At 45.0% G+C, this 21847-nt stretch overlaps 1 protein-coding gene across 8 annotated transcripts in view; it reads left to right on the forward strand.

The window, feature by feature from the left end:
* Positions 1–5712: 5712 nt before the first annotated feature.
* The window catches only part of mef2cb (myocyte enhancer factor 2cb), a 73166-nt gene continuing 57031 nt past the window's right edge, over positions 5713–21847 (forward strand). For 2 of the 8 annotated variants that reach the window (XM_031570643.2, XM_031570648.2), the window contains exon 1: positions 5713–6222. The gene's annotated coding sequence lies outside the window, so the exon portion shown is untranslated. The remainder of the gene's footprint in view (positions 6223–21847) is intronic. The other 6 variants (XM_031570642.2, XM_031570644.2, XM_012828643.3 and 3 more) reach the window with 4 other exon arrangements.

A 21847-nucleotide genomic window follows, 5' to 3' on the forward strand; every position in this document is an offset into this window, starting at 1 on the left:
GTTTTTTTTCTTCATATGAAGTAATAGCAAGACAAAGGGAACTTTGAGTTTCGGTCTAAAATATACTATGAAACCGGGGGGGAAGGGGAGGAGAGGACAGTCCTTGGCCGCTGGAGTTTACAGCAAATGTACTCCAGGGGTAATGAGCTGTTGCGACGGGGTGGACGTTTATGTAAATGTTTTGAAACCATTCTGAAAAATCCACCCTTCAAAAAGCTGCTGCACCAGGATTTCTCCTGGAAAGGCCCCTGTCAGAATAGTACTGTATTAATAGATAGATAGATAGATAGATAGATAGATAGATAGATAGATAGGTATATATATATAGATAGATAGACAGATAGATAGATTTAAAGAAAGAAAGAAAGAAAAATGCACACAAAAAAATATTCTATAATATTCCTGGTAGACTTCTCTTGTCAGCTGAAATCACACAATGGCCATGAAACTGGGATAACACAGATTCTGTTCTCAGAAAGGTTCTAGAGCACCCCTAGTGGTTGAGAAGATAATCACAGGCACATCACAGTTAAGTGCATTGCTTTCTCCCTGCCTTAAAACTTCAGTAACCATGCATAAATCCATACAACACTGACAGTGAAATATTTACCGTAATACACACCTTTTCAATAAAATTGACAAGTCATTCACAGTACAAATGTCATACTCAGTCTTTGTTACATTACATAGACAACACTATACTTGTGGGCTGCACAAGAGGAGAGTTGGTGGGGGGGGGGGGGGGGGGGGGGAGTTCAGGCGGTCAAACAGAGAAGGCCTCACCCAGGAGTGGCTTGGCAGGGGATCACAATAGCAACGGGCAGCTCGGCAGCAATTTCCACTCGGGAGTTTGGCGATGAAAGGGGAAACCGCCTCGGACAAAAGCCTGCTCTTTGTTGTGATGCTTGTGGCTCATCCATAATGAATCCGAGGTGTTGCGTGTGGGCCCCACTGTTTGCCCAACACAGCGCGCAAATGATCAAATTTGTCCGGCGTCCAGCTCACTGTCTGCCGCTATAGCTCTCGTTTGTTTTTCACGACCTCAAAAAAGTGACAAAAGGCATCGCGTTTGTTTCTTTTCTAAGCCCACCCGTCACGCTCCGCAAGTCTTGTGGTTGTGCCTGACTGAAAAGCCCAAAAAACGCAGAGTAGCCTTTTAAACTTCTACCTCACCCCTCCGAACATCACCCACTCCCCCACATTCCAATTTTGTACACTAGAGGCTTGCTGCGCGACCCCTCTTTCTCTGTCTATTAAACGTTTAGTAATTTTTTCGGGCATCGAAATGCTATTAAAAGTTTAAAAAAACGTACGCGCCTCATGGCTCAGTTGCAGAAAAAAGGAAGAAAAAAAACCGGGAGTGAGTATGCATGAATAGAGAATAGAGTTGGGGCTGCTCCGCATTGTGTGGAGTAAAAATGTTCCACCACCTCTTGATGGATAGCTTTAAGGGCATATGAGGAGATGGTAAGAGGGAATGAATTGTGGTGTTTGTTGAGCCCGGCGCAGTTCCCTGCGCTTGGGGGTCAGGCGGTACAATCGGCATGTGTGTGCTACAAACTCGTACATGGTTTTTATGGATTCCTGCAGTGACCTCATGCCACTGGGGCCTGCACCAGAACCATGCACCTTCACAGCACGTTTTCTGTTATTCAAATCAAAGGGTTATTGACCATCACTTTTCATGTATAAATATGTGAATAGATGTAGATGTGTGTCTGTATACCAAATGAGTGTGTGTGTGTGTGTCTGTGTGTGAGAGAGAGAGAGAGAGCGAGAGAAAGGGAGATTTTTTTCTCTTTGTTCCATGGTTTCAAACAATGTGCACACTGTACTGAAATGTTAATTGAAGGTCCTTCCAGCAGTCCTAGTCTACCTAATTATATAGTTTTATGATTCAAAAGATTTAATTGCCAAATGTTATGCTCCATGAGCCTTATTACAAGCTTCATTAATAAGGCATATGAAACTACAACCTAATCCAATACCCCACCCAAATTAAACTTAAAAAATGGCAACTTTCTTTATCATTTTTGACATCTATTTATCAACCTTAAACTGGGTTTCTGTTTGCACAATTAAGGAAGACAGAGAAAGAGGGGGAGCGTGTACAGGCATGAAGAGAGAAAAACAGACTTGTGGTATGAACAGATCTTGATTAATAAAAGATCATCAGACCTGTAGCCTGGATGCTAAAATCCCCCCCCCCCCACCCCCGAGAGGAGGGCTTGAGCCCCTTAACAACACTCTCAGCTGTGACGGCCAGATTGTGTTTTCACACGAGCGCCATCGACAACAGATCACACACACGCGCGTATGCGCAGGAGCCTCGGCTGTTCCTGTTTGCCAAGGAAAATGTGTGTGGATGTTTATCTTGATCTGAGGAAATCGGGGCCTGTTCCTTCCCCTTGCCTTTCTGTCTCCGCGACGAGGTTCATTTTCAGACAGGCGATATTGGGCCACGAGACGCAGGTTGCGTGTGGCCACTGCCAGAACCATGGGGCGACACAATGCTGGGCCGTATCGGTGTCAACCGCCACTGTTTTGTGTTTATCCTTCCCCTACTGTTTGCTCCTCCACCTCCCTGCAACACCCACTGCTGCCAAAACCTCTCTAAAAATTACCTTCCTGACAGCTCAGGTTGTGCTTGTGTGTGTGTGTGTGTGTGTGTGTGTGTGTGTGTGTGTGTGTGTGTGTGTGTGTGTGTGTGTGTGTGTGTGTGTGTGTGTGTGTGTGTGTGTGGGAATGCTTGTGTGTGTTTTGCATCTCTTTGCAATTGCATAATCACTTCAGCGTATGTTTCCTTTCTACTTTGAAGTTGCTGGAAAACAGCCTGTCAATCCCGAGTTCATGCCAAACAGTTTCAGTTTGGGATCCCCCCCCCCCTCCCCTAGCAGGGAGCAACAAGGGGTAAAATGAATGGTGTGAGAGAGAGAGAGAGAGAGAGAGAGAGAGAGAGAGAGAGAGAGATTGGCAAAAAGGGATATTGGAATGAATCCCACCAAATACAGTCCATAATTATTTCCATGCATTTCCATGCATTAATGCACCTTCATCGATTTCAATTTCAACAACAATTCATACAGGTAACTGAATTTCACTAAGAAAGAATCCTCTTCATCAAGACGTGACTCTATGTTTCATTTCAAACAAACAAAGAACTGGCTGTATGCTGTTGCTCCTTGACCCTGCTTAAGTTGCATGGCGGACCTGCCATATCACTCCCCTAAATTAGATTACCAAAACATGGTTAGTGGATTAGTTTACCAAAATTCCACATTCCAGAGGGTGGTGAAAGGGGGACGGCTCGAGTCTGGAGGGAAAGAAAGGCAATTTTGCTTGGTGTTTCACATGTAAATATGTCAACTTTGTACCCACAGAATAATGTCCCCTACAAATAAGTTCGTAGATCTCTGTGAAAAAACAGAGAGCAACAAACAGGATCTAGTGGTACCACTTAACTATAAACACACACACATAGCGGGCTGGCCTACACAATGCGTTGGCTTCTTTCAGACATGACAGCTCATTTAACAACAGGTTACTCTATGAACACTGCATGTTCCAGTAAGCTAAAAGATTAGTGTGTAAAGGCAAAATAAATACATAAACGAAAGGTCATTGTACCTAGCGGTTAACAAAGTTACTGTAAACCTAATTTAGTATGGTACAGTAGTAATTATGAAGACTATAAGTAGCCATATTATCATGACAGACAATAATAAAAGAGCTTATTGAATGGAATGCACCGTAATGTTAGTAACTGTTTCCCTTAATCATCCATCCTGCCCACTGCATGCATATGCATGAGTTCTTTAAAAAGAGTTTACCTGTTTAGTCCGTTTGTAGCCCCTTTCATCACGGCAGCTGAACTCATGCAGCTACAGTGAAATAAAAAAACAAATGCAGTGATACATGAAGACACACAGACATACATACATACATACATACATACATACATACATACATACATACATACATACATTCATACACACATACATACATAGAGATATAGAGACAGACAGACATAGACATACAGACAAACAAACATACATACATTTCTCTGGTTTAACTCACATTGTTCCATGATGTTATGTTTTTTTTTTAACCAGGTGAGAAAGAGAGGAACAAAGGAGCTAAAGTGAATGACGACCTGCCTTGGCTGGGAGAACCTGGGAGACTACGAGCTGGATGACAGCAGACTGACAGAGGACGTTGTTTATGTGGTAAGTGCAAAGGGTGACAGATCAGCAAAACGAACCAATTCTGTAATAAAGCAATACGATAAAGTGAATGCATCGCAACTAAGAAAATTAAATTATTTGTGTAAGTGTGTATGTGTGTGCGTGTGTGTGTCTGTGTGTGTGTGTGTCTGTGTGTGTGTGTGTGTGTGTGTGTGTGTGTGTGTGTGTGTGTGTGTGTGTGTGTGTGTGTGTGTGTGTGTGTGTGTGTGTGTGTGCATTTTCACATAATGTCTTGACTAATATCGTAACTGTTACCTTAACTATGGCTACAGAAGTGCACGTAAACAGTCTTGCGAGACCTAAAAGGTTCTCTTCGGAGTCCCTGGTGGACTGAGCTCAGGGCTGATGCCTCGATACCCACTCCTCCAGCCGGGAGCCAACCAAGTGAGGAACCACAGCCTATTGATTATCATGGCGCTGGGGATAGGTGGAAATGCAATTCAAGATTAAAGTGTCATGTGACCTTAAGGGTGGTATCCCGGGTAAGGAGACACCGTCGGGATCCGGTTGCAGTCTGATGGGCAGATTAGAGAGCCTGATTAATTCATTAACTGATTTCATGTTTTACCTCTTCCTGTCATGGGCCTGTCACCGAAGCCTGGTGCAAGGGCGGGGGCAGGGAGATTGGCGGCAGGGGTGGTTGGGGGGGTAAACGGTGTCATGCAAGGTAGCCCACAGGCCCAGCAAGGTTTCAGTGGTGTGGTGTTGGCATTGTTCTTCAAAATCCAGCTCTGCGGTAGGCATGTCCGATAATTAATTACCAATAACTACACGTTAAGAAGTGTAGATAGTTGTATGTTCACCCACCCCCACCCCTCCCCCGTCTAATCTGGGCAGGCATACACACTCGTGGTGTAAATTGCTATCTGTGCACTTAGTGAACAGGCTGTTGTGAAATCATGTCATTAGGGGTGAAGTCTTGGTGTAATTTCCTCATGCTTAGCATCTGTGTCAGGCCTTATCTCCAGAGATAAGAGAGCTCTCCTGAATGATTGGCAGGCGGAGATTGAGAACTTCTGGTAGGCTCGCACAAGGCAAAGAAAATCGGAGGCATGTAACATATATAAAATCAATCAAACAAACAAACAAACAAAAAATACATTTGGAATAGAATTTCATGGAATTAACTTTTCAAGTAGTCAAAAAGCATTACAATATTTCCTTATTTCTTTTCATTAACGACCACAGAGTATGCTTACTAATTACTCATGTACTCCATGAGAATGCTGTTATTCTATTCAGATGAGTGGATTGGGCTAATTCACACAAAGGGACACAGAAATTAACACAATATTCATGATAATAAACTCTGGGAAGTTTGTCTGCATGAAACAAATAAACAAACCAAATAATAATAAAAAAATAACTCGCATCAGGGTGAAATTCTACGCTGTTCTGAGCTTCTTCCACTGTTTGCACACTTTACTTTATCTCATTGTAAATGACAATAACAATGTAATATATCAACTCTTCCTTTCATTAAAATACTTCAGCGATCGGCGTCTGAGCCCGCCCCCCTTCAGGAGTAAAACCGATTATTTCGCTCGGCAACATTGAGAGGGTGGAGAGGGAGAGACGCTGGTTGGGATTGTAGGAGAGAGAACTGGAGCAGTCCTCAACATCATCATCAGCAGCAAGTATCTTCACGGCGTGCTCATTCCTCCCAGTAGCTCCAGACATCCAGCGCTGGAGATTAACGAAACGCGAAGTCCTTGCATTTCCATTTGAAAACAGCATTCCGACGACAAAGCCTGTAGTTTTGGTGACATTTTAGAGAGGGACACCTCTTTGTCCGTGTTGTTTTAGTTGTGTTTCTGCTGGGCTGGATTTAAGTGTGCATCTTTGTGCGAGTCGGTCTATCCCGCACTCAGTCGGCTTCTCCTGTCCGCTCAGACTGTCACTCGCCCGGACAAAAACCTCTCAGCTCCTGGCCTGTGGTTGCCCCCGCACTTACCGGACACATTTCATCCAGAATGAAGTAAGTAACGATATTAAATATAAGACATGTTATCACTGCACTCTTCCGATACACGGGATCTCATTTAAACAAGCTTCGTTGTAACTTATTTCTTTAGTTAACGTGGTTACGAGCGAGAAAACTGTTGTAAAATCGCAAGAAACGCCTGAACCATATTTTACCTCATGGAAAGTTGTGCTTCATTCGATGACAGTGTTTTCTGTGGCGACAATAGTATCACTTCAGTATAAAAGCGGCATACAGACAGATAAAATAATACAGTGGGATCGACAAGAACCGGAACCGTGGCTGCTTTTGGGTTTCACTGTTGCTTTGACCTTGTAGTGTGCGGTTTCCATAATATCAACTACATTTTGCACTTAAAAGCACTCCATACTACCTCTCTAGATATATAGGATATGAATGCCTAGCCAGGTGTCTTCTTGCTTTGATAACGGCTACCGTGATTTTGTTTAATTTACATTACAGATAGATTAGGATGGGTCAGCTGTAGAGATAGAATTCGGTAACAAATTAGTTGTTCGAAAAGTGATACCAGTCAGATATTTTAGCGGTCCATTGTTGTAATATTGATATCAACTCTATAATTGAATTTAATGCCACTCAGGCCTATGCTTTTCAATGTCAGATTTGCACTAATTATTTTCAGATTGAGGGACATATATATATATATTTATATATATTTATTTATTTATTTGACAAATACAAACTGCACCCCTTCACACTGATATTTAACAAACGTGTACTGCCAACAAACCTGCCTTTGCCCACCACCTAACTTTTATCTCATTTACCAAAACGGCTCTCAGACCAAAAGTTTGTCACCAGGTAGCAGTCACAGATAAAAAAGAAACAGTAATTTCAGTTCCACATAAATGTCTTGTTCAATTGCGGTGTGATCTTTGGAAGGATATTATTACCATGAAAAGCCTTCCAAATCTAGATTTGAATCCAACATTATCAGTGAGCTAACTGACAAGTGACAGTGATAAGGATGACTTTGGCTTTGTTCAACGTCAGAAACCTGATGGGGGAATTTAGTAACCTGTGTAAGAGCACCTTTAAATGCATGTGTAAGTTAGGGCCCCTTCACCAGACAGAAATACTTAAGAGTCGCATCTGCCTCAGAGGACTGTGTACGACAGGCTCATGACACAGGGGCGTAGCTTAAACTCTATAACTGCACTCCCGAGAATTTATATCAAACTCATATTTTCTGATGGCCTTGTGGGTTTTGTGCAGGAGAATATGTTATCTGAAAACAAAACTCAGGCACATTAGCTCTCCTGTGGACTAAAGGACAAATAGAAAGTTGAGTTCTTGCATGCCCGTTTGCAGATGATGGACAAACTTGGGTTTTTAGACGGCGAGCGAATTAAGAATCATTCTGATCTGATATTTTTTTTAAGGATGAGCACAAAATATTGTTGTTGAATTAGATAATAGGCCGTAATTGTTTTGGCACTTTTTGTATAATTGTGAAAGGTAACAACATGTATATAATATTAACATATTTTGTTTGTTTTTTTGTCTGCGTGAAATGTTCATGTTCTTTTCAGTAAGGCGTGTTACTGATAACTAAAAATTAGTCATTTTCTGTGCATGTGACCAATAATAATTTGTAAGGAAATTGTAGTATGATTAAACAACTTTTAGGAGGCAGTGTAGGCTTTTAGGGGTCATTTTACTTGAGCTGAGTTGAGAAAGGGAGATGCAACAGATTGTGTAAACACTTTAGATTGCTTTTTTGCTTGATAATACATTATTTATATTAATCATCAGATACAACCTGTAGGAATTTAACTTTCAGTGAATCTCGTACCAAAATAATTGTATTATATTATATATTATATTTACCTTGCATGTGACAAATTGCTCATGTACACACACACACTAACACATGCATCCTTCCTGGCACACAGACAAACTTGTGAAGATGCCTGCACCTTAACCTACACATAAATAGATACAGAAACACAAGCACACACAGAAACACTGAAAGTCATCAGAAGCTGGCCTAACACGATCAATGAAGCTGTTCTTTGTGTGTGTGTGTGTGTGTGTGTGTGTGTGTGTGTGTGTGTCTCACTCGCCTGTTGCTCTCTTGGGATTTAGTGTTTGGCTAATCTGCTCAGGAGGAAGGTGAACACACTCACATGTGGACTGACGACTACACAAACAGGACTCTCTCAGACACACACACACACACACACACGTGCACACAAACACACACACGCGCACATTGCTCACACCGCTTCCCCTCTCACCCCTGGACTCCTTAAAGCTGTCACTCCTAGACCATCACCCTGGATTTGGCCTGCCGATTCACAAAACCAACAGTGACAACACGGTCTTACACTTCTCTAAAAGAAGGATTAGCTAGGTCACGTGGCCCTCTTATTGGTCAGGAACCTGAGCCGATTGCAGGGGCATGTAGTGGCACACGCCAGGCGCAGTCATCGCACTCTTTTTCTTTTCTTTTCTTTTTTTTCTTGGTCTCTTGAGAAAACAAAGTCCTGCTGAGTGGCATTTGTAAAATATCGCCTGCTCTGTGTGTGTCAGTGTGTGTGTGTGTGTGTGTGTGTGTGTGTGTGTGCATGTGGGCGTGTGTGTGTGTGTGTGTGTGTGTGTGTGTGTGTGCGCGCGTGTGTGTGTGTGTGGTGAATCTGGGCAATTACCAGGGCAGCATATAATTTCTTAAAAATAAAACAGAAAAAGTCTGCTAAATGCTTTTTTCATGGACGCGAAAATATACCAGCATTATGTGACAAATATGTGCACATAATTTTTTCCAACACCTATTTCCTTAAATGAACAAGTACGTTTTTGAAATCTAAGGCGTTCACGATGGTGCAAAGTATTTAATGGGCCGTATTGCCCTGCTTTTTGAGTTTGGCTTAGTAATAGTCTGAAATGTTTGGAAGGGACTTGCAGGGTTTACCTAGTTAAACACGAGGAAAATGCTTTCATTTGCAGATTGCAGGCTGGCAAGATCTAGTGGTAGATAGAGAAGTAATTGCCCTTTTTGCCTGAAGGTAAAGAAAACAGCCCATCTAGCAGTTTAGTCCCCGCTTATTTATCTTGAGCACAAAGAGCCCCCTCATATTTCATGTTTTACCAAAATTTAATCAGATGGCTTGTTTTGTTACACGTAGATGATTGTTTAGTAGCGGAGGGGGCAAAGTGTTACGCACTTCCTAACGAATCGTTCGTCGAAATTAGTGGTGGCAGTTTTAGTAATGGTTTTAGTTTTTCAAAACTAAACCTGTAAGCTGTCAAGCTCTCGAGCCCTGCGCTGAGGACCAGTAAGTTTCCACTGACTGCAGGTGTTGGCTGCACAGCTCTGAAAGAAAAAACAACAAAAAAAAAACTTCATTTGCCATTATCACTTGAGCAGACAGCGTGCTCCTAAAGACCCGTGGCTCGTTAGGTTTGTCTCTGAGATGTTAATTTAGTTCTGCGGTCTTTGATGGTTTGTGAGTTTTTTGTTCTTTCATTTCAGGAGGGAGGCACACACATTTTTTTGTTGTTGTTGTGAGTACAAATGCAAACTGTCTTACTTTCTTTGGGCCACAGTTGTTGATAAAGTGTATAAACCAGCGGAGCAGAATAATTTTGCCTCCCCCCATCCCCCCCACCCCTCCACATGGATTATGATGTACATTGCTCGAATGTCTTCAGTATGGGAGTCTGTCTTGGTTTGCATAATGATTCCAGCTCCCCTTCTGTCTCTATCTAGTAATTAGCTGTGACGTTCAGCAACTTTTTTTTCTCCCTCCTTGCATTAAGTGGAGGGGAGTGTGTGGGGTTTGTTCACTGGGGTGTGGGAGATCACAGAGGAATATCTCCGCCTTTGATGTTTAATTGTATTGTAAAACACATTTTAGAATATTTCTGCATAAAACTGAACTCTAACTGTGCTCTACTCTGTACATCGGCTCGCTGTGTGAAGATACATGTTTTTATGTCTGTCTGTCTGTCTGTGTGTGTGTGGTGTGTGTGTGTGTGTGTGTGTGTGTGTCTGTGTCTGTGTGTGCATGTGTTGGGCAGCTCCATGTTGTGTGTGAACCAAGGGAGTGTTTTTTTTTTTTTGCGCGCAGGCTCCCCAGGCAGAGTGCTCAAGAGACTTTGCTCTCTCAAGACGCAGAGCTGTTGAACTAAGTCAGTGAGCTTGAAAACAGAGCCTGTGAAATGGTAGCACGGGCAGGCAGGAAAATGAGAGGGAAGACGAGAGAGAGCCCCTGAGCTTGACCCTGTAACCCCCGAGGTCAGCTCCCTCGCACAGCCCAGCACGGCTCAGCCTGGCCCGGCTCGGCCTGGGAGAGAGGGGCTGCTTTGCTCCGGACCTGGGCCCTGAGACAGTGAAGGGAGGTCCTGTTACCTCCTCTCTCTACCCCCCCCCCACCCTGACCCAATCCCATCAGGAGCAGGCATCACAGCAGCCCCTGGGTGGTCCGGCGAGGGGCAAAACCTCCAGGGTTTGGCGCTCACACCACAGGTTCATATCATCAGGCGATGACTCAAAGCCAGAGACATGCAAACACGCCACATCTGGCCTGAGCTGTCGAGGTGGCAGCCCTGTGAAAGGAGAGAGAGAGAGAGAGAGACATGGAGGAAAGATAGAGTGTGAAAGAGAGAGAGAGAGACAGAGAGAGAGGCGGGGGATATAAAGAGAGAGACAGCCAGAGCAAGACAGAAAAGTCAAGGAAAAGGAGAGATGGTTGAAAAGACAGAAGGAGAAAGGAGGATGGACGGCGATAAGAACAAGAGAAACATTCAGATAGGAATGTGAAACAGATCCATTTGTCTAAATACACATTTATCCTTACATGGAGAAGTCAAAGAAGAATCATAACCAAAATATTACAATCTTCTTGGCTTCCCTATCAGTGTGTGTGTGTGTGTGTGTGTGTGTGTGTGTGTCTTTTTGTCTTTGCTACCTCTATGTAAAGTGTGTGCATGGCTGTTTTGGGACTGTGTCAGCACTTCATAATTAGACACACTAGATTTTACTTGACTGTGTGCTGATTTGCTTTTATTTCCAGCGGCTGTCCCGTGAGAGTTTCTCTTCTTTGCGCCGTTTTAAATCGCCGCGTTTGATGCCGATGAGGTCGGGCTTGTCGTAAAAAAAAAAAAAAAATCCCAAATATAGCCTGAACCTGAATCTGTGACTCTTTTCACACATAGACAGGCACACAGGGAGAGTTGAAGCGGCTATTCCACGAGCCGACCAAGGGAAAGATTCTCTCTCTCTCTCTCTCTTCCCTTGTCTCTCTCTCCATATTACCAGCAAACCGATAATGTGGCTTTATTTTGGGGAGAGGTCCTGTATGGGAGAGGTACTTGTGACAACTAACAATTCTGAAAACCAGCTGGCGAAAAGGACTGTTTAAAAGAAAAAAAGAAAAAAAATCAGAGTCATCTTCTTGCATGTGTGTGTAGCCAGTGGTGGGTTTAGATGGGCCACAAACTGATGCTGGACATTACTCTAGAAAGGAGTGTGCTGTTTTAGTTTTTTTTTGGGGGGGGTGTAAGATAATTAAAAGAGTGCATTGGAGTGCATTACACTTGGAATATTTTCCAGTGTAACGCAATTTATCTCTGTCAAAGGCGGCGGCAGCTTAGCCGAGTCATTCTGAAACGCTGTCCGGTGAGACGGGTGTACAGAGGGCCTTCTGTCTGTGGCCGTGTTGGACCTGACCGCCCTGATGCTGCTTGCTCAACACGGAGCCGGGCTGAGCCGGGCTAGGGAGGGTCCGGTCTGGTCCGGCCACTGGGCCAACCCACGCCACCCCGCACAACCACACGGCCTATTTTTAGCGTTTCCTGCGTTCACAATAGACTCGTAGGCGGAGGTCCACTGAAGAGTGTATGTGTGTGTGTGTGTAGCTGTGCTGTACGTTGCTTGGTGTTTACGTCACACTTGTTTGTTGCTGATAGCCTCGCAGCTTAGAGATGTTTTTGGACATTATTTCAAAGCAACTACATCGAAAGCAATTTTTAATCACTGGATTAATTGCTTTATGTATACAGTATGTTTCAGGTCACATTATTGCCAGAGACCATGATGTCATAAAATGTCATAGCTTTGTATGGCCACCATTTACAGTAGAAAAAAGGGAGGGATGCTTTTAGCTTTCCTGTTTAGAGCATTCTCTGTGGGCTAGTACCTTAAAGATTGTGACGGCTTTCTGAACCCTCTGAATTGGGTGACTATCTCCAAAGGGCTTTAGCTATCAGGTTGCTAAGGCAACTTGCCATTAAGGTGACATCTACAAAGAGAAAACAGATAAAAAAACTGACTTTGCCGTGACTTTATAATAAACCTTACATTAATCTGTTGCAGAAATGGGGTTTTATATTTTTCATTCTCTATATAAATTACTCTACCCAACCCCACCCTGCCAAAATAAATAAATACAAATAAAAATATAATGACATCAAGAGTATCTTTTAAAATGTAACTGAAATGACATTTCGCTCTTTTGGATGACACAGTATCAGTGATACCTTTGTCACATGCGTGACATAGAGGAATGGAAAAATAGTGGGCAAATTACTTATTAAAGATTTCTTTTTCCCCTCATACTTCTTAAAGTTCTTTTCCCCCTTTCCTCCTCTCTTCCTGTACGGCACCGTGTTTACTTTGATGTATGACTTTTCCTACTGTAGTTCTTCCAAAGTGTAGCCAATGATGTCATTAATTTTATTACAGATGCACTGTCTGGAAAAGGGAAAGAAAGAACGAGTCAGAGCAAGAAAGAGAAAGAGAGAGAGAGAGTCAGAGTGTGAGAGAGAGAGAGAGAGAGGAGGAGGAAGGAAGTGTGCAGCAGAGTACATGCATGTATAATGAATGAGAAGGGCAGCTCTTCATCTGAAACTTCAAGCCTTGCCGGGCAGAGAGAAAGAGAGAGAGAGAGAAAGAGAAAGAGAAAGAGAGAGGCATGGGGACTTCAGGGGCAGGCAGGCAGTTCCTCCAGTGGAAGGAGAGGCGGAGGTGGGTTGTTGCTCTCTGGATCTGTGGACAGAGCCCAGTGGAAAAACAAATAACCTGGCTGACGATAGGAAGAGAAAGAGAGAGAGAAAGGCAAAGAGAGAGATAGAGGGAGAGAAAGAAAGAGCTGCAGCCCTGACAATGCGGGAGCTCCTATAACAGGAGCGCAGGCCTGGGTGGTGACGCAGGGACGCTGTTAAAGAGCCAGTTGGCTGCAGTCCCAAGCTTCCTAAATAGTGCCGTCCTGACAGAAATAGCCCAGCCATGAGATTGACTTTTGGCTTCGTTTTGTCTGCCGAAGACTGGTGTGTGTGTATGCGTGTGTGTGTGTGTGTGTGTGTGTGTGTGTGTGTGTGTGTGTGTGTGTGTGTGTGTGCGCACGCACATGTGCGTGCTGCTGTGATGCGGTGTGTCAGTGTCACCGTGTGCCTTCGTGTGTTTGTGTGCGCTCTCCACTGTCACCTGGCATGTGTGTGTACATGGGTGTCTAAGTCAGGGGGTGTGTGTGTTAGTACCACACCACGCTGTGACTGGTGTGAGCTCAGCCCCTATTGTTTGGGATGAAAATGGCCACTTTGGTATTTTTGGAAGCAGGCTCATGGTTTATAAATAGGCCGGGAAGTTTGTGTGTGGGTGTATCTCTGTGTGTGTGTGTGTGTGTGTGTGTGTGTGTGTGTGTGTGTGTGAGTGTGAGGGATATACCTTCCGCAACTTGCTGCCTCTCTCAGGCCTACTGTCACAGACCTCCCTCCCCTCCCCTTCCCTCCTCTCCTCCTCCTCACTCCTCCACTCGCACCTCGAGGCCAAGTGCCTTTATTCACCAGTAAGTACGTGAGCAGGAGCCAGGGAACGGTGAGAAGGCCGCACAGTGACGCCGGAATCAAGACATCTCTCTCTCTCTCTCTCTCTCGCTCTCTCTCTCTCTCTCTCTTTCTGTCTCTCTCTCTCTCTTTCTGTCTTTCTCTCTCTCAGAGAGGCTTGCTCCCACCATGGGTCAAAGCCTTGAAGTGAAAACCGCCTCTCAATCCAGCTGCTTCCCGTTAGATTGCAAAGCCAAATGTTCTGTGCCAGGTAGCTGTTTTGTTTTTTTTGTCCAAAGCGTAGGTGACAAGTTAATACTGAACTCAAAAGCAATTTCTCATTCAATTATTGTTAATGAAATAATTTTTTGTATTGAATTATCTGCATTATATTTCTGTTCCTTTGATGTTTCTGTAGTTTAGAAGGTTGACTGATTGCATTCAGTGTCATGCGAAAAAGGAGAAACAAAACTGTGTAGGCAGACTTGATAACATTCAGTCCTGCGTCTCCTTCTTACTGGGTGGGGCGGTGACAATTTGTGGGTGATGTGTCAATTTAGTTTTACCACCAAACTCAGGGTTTCATGCAAATAACAGGATCTTTGCCACCTTCTCGTATATTTAGAAACACGCACACCAGAGTGTCCAATCTCGTCACATGCAACACACTCACGCGTATGACGGCAAAGTCTAGGGGGGTGTCAGTGACACAAGCGAAGTGCCTCGATGTGTCGAACACAGCCACCGGCCCGCCACGATGAGAGCGTTTCACACAGACGCGCACCAGCATCTATATGTGATCTTTTTTTTCTACTGTCAGATAGATACCCCAGCTGACATAACTGATTGGAGATGAACTGCACAGGCCCCCGAGTCCAGCTGGATACATTCCCTGGATTTATGTGTAATGATTTTTCACTCATTTTGGAATTACAGTGGAAGTAATGGCGTGGCGTGATCAGATGTGACTGGGCAAACATCCTGGCTGGCTTGGAGGGAGCGCTGGTGTAATGTTGGCCCGGAGGCCTCCGTGTCCGTGTGCTTTTTTTTTTAGCTTGTGCCCGTTGGCCGGCTAACTAGGCATCAGGGACGTCAGATTACCACCAATCACATCCCATTCTTACCAACAAAACAAAGAACACGCAGGTGGCCTTAACAGCTCCAAACAACTGTTTAAAAGTCTTTTACAATCCAGAATTGTGATTAATGGTGATCAAAACATTTATTTGAAGCGCAAATCTATTTTTGGTCGAAAAATCCTTTATATTGAGTAGTGTTCCATGTCGCGTCAGATATGTATCCCTATATGCTTCTGAAAGGAGTTATTGGGGACAACACAGACGGTCCCATGCAATGCTAGTAATTCCATCAGAAGATATCAGCGCTGGCGGTAGCGTCATGCATCCGGTTATTATTCCCACTCTCAATTAAGAGTACTGGGCTGTGGTCCACTCAATAAAGGAGGCCTAATCTGATTAAGGGAAGCATCCTTAGGAAGAAAGCAGAACTCTGACTGCCATTTCTTTTTTCCACTGGTGGAGAAACGTTGTTTGCTGTACTACTAGGGTGAGAGCGTTCTGTGCATTGTGTGTGTGTGTGTGTGTGTGTGTGTGTGTGTTTGTGTGTTTTCTTCTGTATTATTTATTTTTCTCTCTTTCAGTCTTTCTTTCTTTCTTTTTCTGTGTGTGAATGTGTGCATGTGTGTTTTTCTGTGTTTCTGTGTGTGTTTCTACCATTTTACCCCTCCAAGGGAAATAGAGAGTGTGGTATTAATATGCTTATGACAGCTTAATTTGATAAGCAGGCCACTTGTAAAAAGCCTGGGATTGTTTGCGTAAAGCTTGTGTGTGTGTGAGTAGTGTGTGTGTGTGTGCACACAAGTGTGTTTTTTTTTTCATGTTCTTCAAAATGCTGCCACAGAGCCTGTGGATGACCCACTTCCGAGACGGTCGAGAAAACAAGGAAGAGCAGAACCAAATCCAAGGGGAGCAAGAGAGAACACAAGGGGGAGAAGAGAAAGACTGAGAGAGATAAAGAGGGAGGGAGAGACAGAGGAAGGGAGGAACAATGTAAAGCCTGCGCATGAGAGAGGAAATAAAATAGCTGTTCATTTTTGGTGGGAAAGACGATTGAAAATCCTTTCTTTTTTTCTCCCTCCCTCCTCCTCCTTTTCCTCCTCCTCCTACTCCAGTCCTCCTCCTCTCCTCTACCTTCTCAAGAGGCAACCCCACCTCCCTCCCTCTCCCTCTCTCTCTCTCCTGCACTCCCACCCCCAAGTCTAATCGGAAGAGAAACGCTGGGAACGATAACAGGGATTAGCTTCCTATGCTGGCTAGCCCCCTCGGTTAATTGCACGTGTAATGAGTTGTTTATTTGGGATAATGCGCAGCAGGAACGTCTGTGCAGCGCTCGAGCCGGGAGCCGACCCAGGAAGCCTGTGGGCTGGGAGAAAGTGAGAGAGAAGGAGGGATAGAAAGACAGAGAGAGGGAGGGAGAGTGTATGTATAAGAGAGAGAGAGAGGGAAAAGAGAGAGACTGAGAGATTGTGTATAAGAGAGAGAGAAAAAGAGAGCGAGAGAGAGAGAAAAGAACCTTACCACCAAACTCCAACTGCAGGCCAAGGAAGGAGTGAGAGAGAGAGGGAGAGGGAAAGAGAGAGTGAGAGGAGGAATGGGAAACGGGCTTTTCTCTGGCGTTCCTTTCCCATCCTGGGGTCATACGGCCTGGAGACTTTTCTCAGGGTGGAGAAAAAATCCAATAGCCTGTGAAAAAACAGAGAGAGACAGATTGAGAGAGAGAGAGAGAGAGAGAGAGAGAGAGAGAGTAAGAGAGGGAGAGGGGGGGACAGAGAGCGATAGAGGGAGGAGAGGGAGTGAGATGTGCCCACCAGTGTGGGGAGTGGAAAAGTCCGCGGATGCGAGGGGGGACGTGCTCTGCTATCATTAGCCGGGGGGGACAGCCGAGGTTATGTGAACGGTGCAGCTGCACTCTGAGCCCTGGGATTTGGATTTGTACTGGTGGAGGAGGGGTTGAAGTGGGGGGGGGGGTTGCTGTACATGGCGGGGTCCTGTGTGGAACGACTGGAGGAGCACACAGAGGCTTGTGAACCAACCTCCCAACCTTGCTTTCGTTTTTTTCCCCCCATCCCTCCCTCCAGCCCTCCACTTGAACTGTCGGAAAAAAAGGAAAGAAAACAAACAAACTGAGGAGATGGTGAAGATAAGCATCACGGGAGAGGGAATGGCAGCAAAATAAAATAATAATTATAACAATAATAACAATAATATAACACAACTTGTGATTTATTCACTCTTGGCTATGGGCTCCGGCCCCTCCGTGTTTGTCTTTGGCTGCCATATCAGGCCGTGAGATCAAGAAACCGTTCCTATTTGGTACAGCCAGTCGCAGCAACTGTCAGCAGAACAGGGGCAATTAGAGGCCTGATTATTTTTTGATGCCGGCGAGTTAAATGTTAAATATCTCCATCGCGTTCACTTTCCTTTTCTATTTTTTTCTTGTTCTTTCTGTTATCTCTTCTTATCTCATTCTCCTTCTCCAGTTTTTGTTCTCGCTCTCTGTGTTTTGATCATGCTTGAGAGAGGCGAGAGAGAATATGAGCTGGTGTGATATGCCATTGCTCAATGTTTGAACGCTAAAAGGGCCTAAAGTTTCTGAGGAGGCCAGTGCAGCTGAGGAAAAGGGTCTCTGCCACCAGCGCTGCGCACACACACACACACACACACACACACACACACACACACACACACAGCTGCAAGACACCAGCAAACACAGCAGAGGAAGCTATGCAAATACACAGGCTGCCGACACGGTATTGCTCATCAAGTCAGAGTGAGAAAATACAGGGGAAAAACACGCACGCAAGCACGCACGCACACACACACACACACACACACACACACACACACACACACACACACACACATATAAACACACATATGCAGACACACTCACCCACACAGACTTGTACACACACACACACACACACACACACACACACACACACACACACACACACACACACACACACGCAAACACAGATGTCCCCATACTCATAGATATTGCACAACATGTTTGTATGATAATGTCTGATAAACTGAAATGAGTAATTACCTCAAAATCGATTGTGGATTTGAAAGGAAAGATCAAATACAAGAAATTGGCTGAACTAGTTGTTTCTTCATCTCCCTTTGCTGTTTTAGTGCCTCAATTATGCTAGCTGGAGGAGTTTGGATGGAAAGACAGAAATAATAATAAAGAAGAAAATAATAAAAAAAAATCTGGTCTTATGTTGTTTTCGATGTCAAGCACCAAGAGTATAGAGCAGAGGTTCAAGGGATCGGGGGGGGGGGGGGAGGGTCATACCGTTTCCATATGAGGAAGGAGTTGCACACACTGATGTCATGTAAAGCCATTTCTGGAGTCATTTTATATTTGTGCTGTCACTGCCTCTCCCTCCCCCTCTCTTTCTCCCTCTCTCCCTCCCTCCCTCACTCCCTCAGTAGGGTTAAGGAGCAATAAGCTTTATCAGATCAGCCAGATTCTCCTGCTCGAGCTGAGGTTTTTCTTTGAAAAACTCTGCCGTTTTGATTTGCTGCAGCTGCGCGGACCCTTTAATCATACGGTATCTCTCTCCCACCCCCACCCCCACCCCCTTCTCGTCCCTCTCCTCCTCCATGTCGTTCCAACCCCCCACCCCCACCACTCCCCAAACCACTCCTCCTCTCCCCACCCGAGCTCTCATAGCCGTCCTCCTTCTTCCCTTAACATATGTTAATTGGCTGCTTTCTGTGACAAATTATGAGCACTTTCTTTGATGAGGTTGAGCCGCGCCGCCGTCATGCTGCTGCCGGGTGCATGGAGTTGCCAGCCCTCGCCGGCTGAGTCCCCCCCCCCCCCCCCCCCAATGTCCTACCCACCACCCGCCACAAACCCCCCCTTCACCACCACGCCCCATACCACTACAAACAGCAGCGCGTCAGGGCCTAATGACAGACTGAGCTTTGGCCTTGGCGGGGGGGGGCATGGACGTCTTTTCCAGTTGCGGGTGACTAGGTACGCTACACTGCCAGGACAGGCCAGGCCTTCACCCCCGGTCCCCCCGCCCCACATTCCCCTCCATGTTGGGCCACATGTACCTTTGTCTGGAAGACTCAGAGAGAGACTTTCCCCTCACTTCATCACTTCTCTGTCCATCTCTCCCTGTGGCTGTCTTCCTTTCAGTATGCGGCTGAGGGATCCCTCAAACCCCAAATTAGGTCTCGAAATAATTCAGTGGCAATTTTATTGATTTTCACTTTTCCTCGTGCGATTGTTTACGGTATAATGTGTGGCACGGTAGTGTTTGTTTGTGTGAAGGGAAGGAGAACGAGAGAACAGAGAGATAAAAGGGAGGGAGGGAGGGAGAGGAAGTTGGGAGCAACTGCATGGAAACATTAGATCAGTTGTGTTTAAACAAACACTAACTAGAATGGCCTGGGATTTAATGATGCACAACATCAACAGTGCAACAAAGCACGCCACTCTCAGCCCAATCAGCCTGTGGTCAGCTGCACAAAACAACAGGAAAATGCTGACATCATACTAGACACAGGGTGCAGGGAAACGACTGAGAAGTGAGTGCTTCTTTTTCGTTCTTTCTTTCCATCTGTCTGTCTTTCTTTCTGTCTGTCTCTCTTGTCTTCTTCATGTCTAACCTGCTTTCTTATTGTTGGTCTGGAAGAGATGCAGCTGTATCTTTCTCTCTTCTCAGTCTCTGTATCTCTTTTGCTTCTCCCTCAGTCTCAGTTCCCCTTTGTATCTCTCTCTCCCTCTGTGTCTCTCAATCCCTCTCTATGTCCCTCTTTTCTCCTCTTTCCCTGATCTGGGTTACTCGGTTTCCAAACGGAGCACTGGGACTGAATGAAGAGAGCGAAAGAGGAAAAAAAAAGAAAAGAAAAGAAAAAAGCAACACGGAAGGTCGAATTTATGAAGGACATCCTTGTTGGAGTGTGTGTGCAACCTTCCCCTTCTCTGCCACCCCTCTACACACACACACACACACACACACACACACACACACACACACACACACACACACACACACACACACACACACACACACACACACACACACACACACACACACACAAATATACCTATCCAAGTCTGCCTCTGCCTCCTCAGTTGAGACTAGTTATTAACACAAAACTGAATGCTCTTGGTCCATAAAGCACACATCATATGGATGTTGCGGGGTGCTCTTGTTCGTTTGTGTAGTGGAGGACTTGCAGTAGTATCCTCTGCTATTGAAAAGCCTTCAAAGAAAAATGACTCATCAGTGAAATACATCAGCGAGGTCCTTCAGTGTCTTTATGGATCCGCTAAAATGTATGGATGTGTGTATGTGATTGCCTGTGTGTGTAGGCGAATGTCTTGTGTGTGTGTTTAAGTGTGTTTTCACGACAAGGCATTAGCGGCAATAAGACAGCAGGGAAATGCACAGAGAGACATAAAGAGAAATGCAGGCGCGATAGGTCGATAAACAAAATGGGTAGTGGGTTGCACCTTGCCAAAATGTCTAGCCGGCCAACTGATGCATAAAAACATCCCGTACAGTACAATTAGGGGCTAAATAAATATAGAGCCTGAATAAAGTATTTACCAATATACTGTACATGTACCACTGTAAATATAGAAATAGAATATTTGAGTAAAGAGCGCCAATGTGGTTTGTGTATACAGTTGCATACAGTCATATGCCAAAATGAATGAAGGTAAATGAGTGTATAGCCTGGTTGTCTGTTGCCATGGCAGCCACATGTGAGTGCCATGGCTGGCGGTTCAGTGGTTGAGGTGTGTGCGGGGGGTTCCACCCCTGCGTTAGTCTCCATCTTGACCCTGCAGCTGGTGATCAGTGCATGTCAGCGGTTCATTAGCACGTTGCAGCGTAGCTGGCTGACTCTGTCTAGGTAGAGCACAGCAGGGACCCTCCCCGGCGCAGGGAACACTTGTGAGAATGCTGAAGCAGAACGGAGGTCTGATGAGGTTAACTCAATAGGCTATGCCTCACTAGTGTGTGTGTGTGTGTGTGTGTGTGTGTGTGTGTGTGTGTGTGTGTGTGTGTGTGTGAGTGTGTGTGTGTGTGTGTTCTCTCTCTGTCTTTCCCACCCTCTATGTGTGTGTGTGTGTGTGTGTGTGTGTGTGTGTGTGTGTGTGTGTGTGTGTATCTGTGTCTGCAAGGTAATTAAATCACAGCATATAGAGGACATAGACTGGTACACTGAAGATGTGGTCCAAAGAAACCACAATCGAAAGAAATGTTCAATTGGTATTTCTGGGAAGAGGGTTTCATCACTCTCACTGAAACAATCAGTTGTAGAATCCGTGCAACAGCAGAGCGTGCAGATGCATTACAGAGGTATGGAAAAGATATTGCCCAACTTCCCCTTTTTCTGTTCATCCATACCAGAAGCTACTCCAATCCTTCTCTCTCTTTCTCTTTCTTTCTCTTCCTCTTTCTCTCCTCTGATTCTTACACGCCACCACAAGCACATAAATGGCACAAATACATACATTCACCAAATAGCCTCAGTCAACAAGTCGCCAAGTGGCATTATAGCAGTTCCATGAAAGAAGGAAAGGGAGAGATACAGAGAGACAAGTGGACAAGAGAAAGATAGACTAGGGGCATGTGTGTGTGTGTGTGTGTGTGTGTGTGTGTGTGTGTGTGTGTGCATGTGTGTGTGTGTGCGTGAGTCTAAAAGGAAGTAAGTTGGTTGGCACCCACGCGAGTCTGCGAGCCATGTTAGCCTGTAGGCCTAATTGAGTCCAG

Source organism: Clupea harengus, chromosome 7 (assembly GCF_900700415.2).
Source record: "Clupea harengus chromosome 7, Ch_v2.0.2, whole genome shotgun sequence".
NCBI classification, from domain to species: Eukaryota; Metazoa; Chordata; class Actinopteri; order Clupeiformes; family Clupeidae; genus Clupea; species Clupea harengus.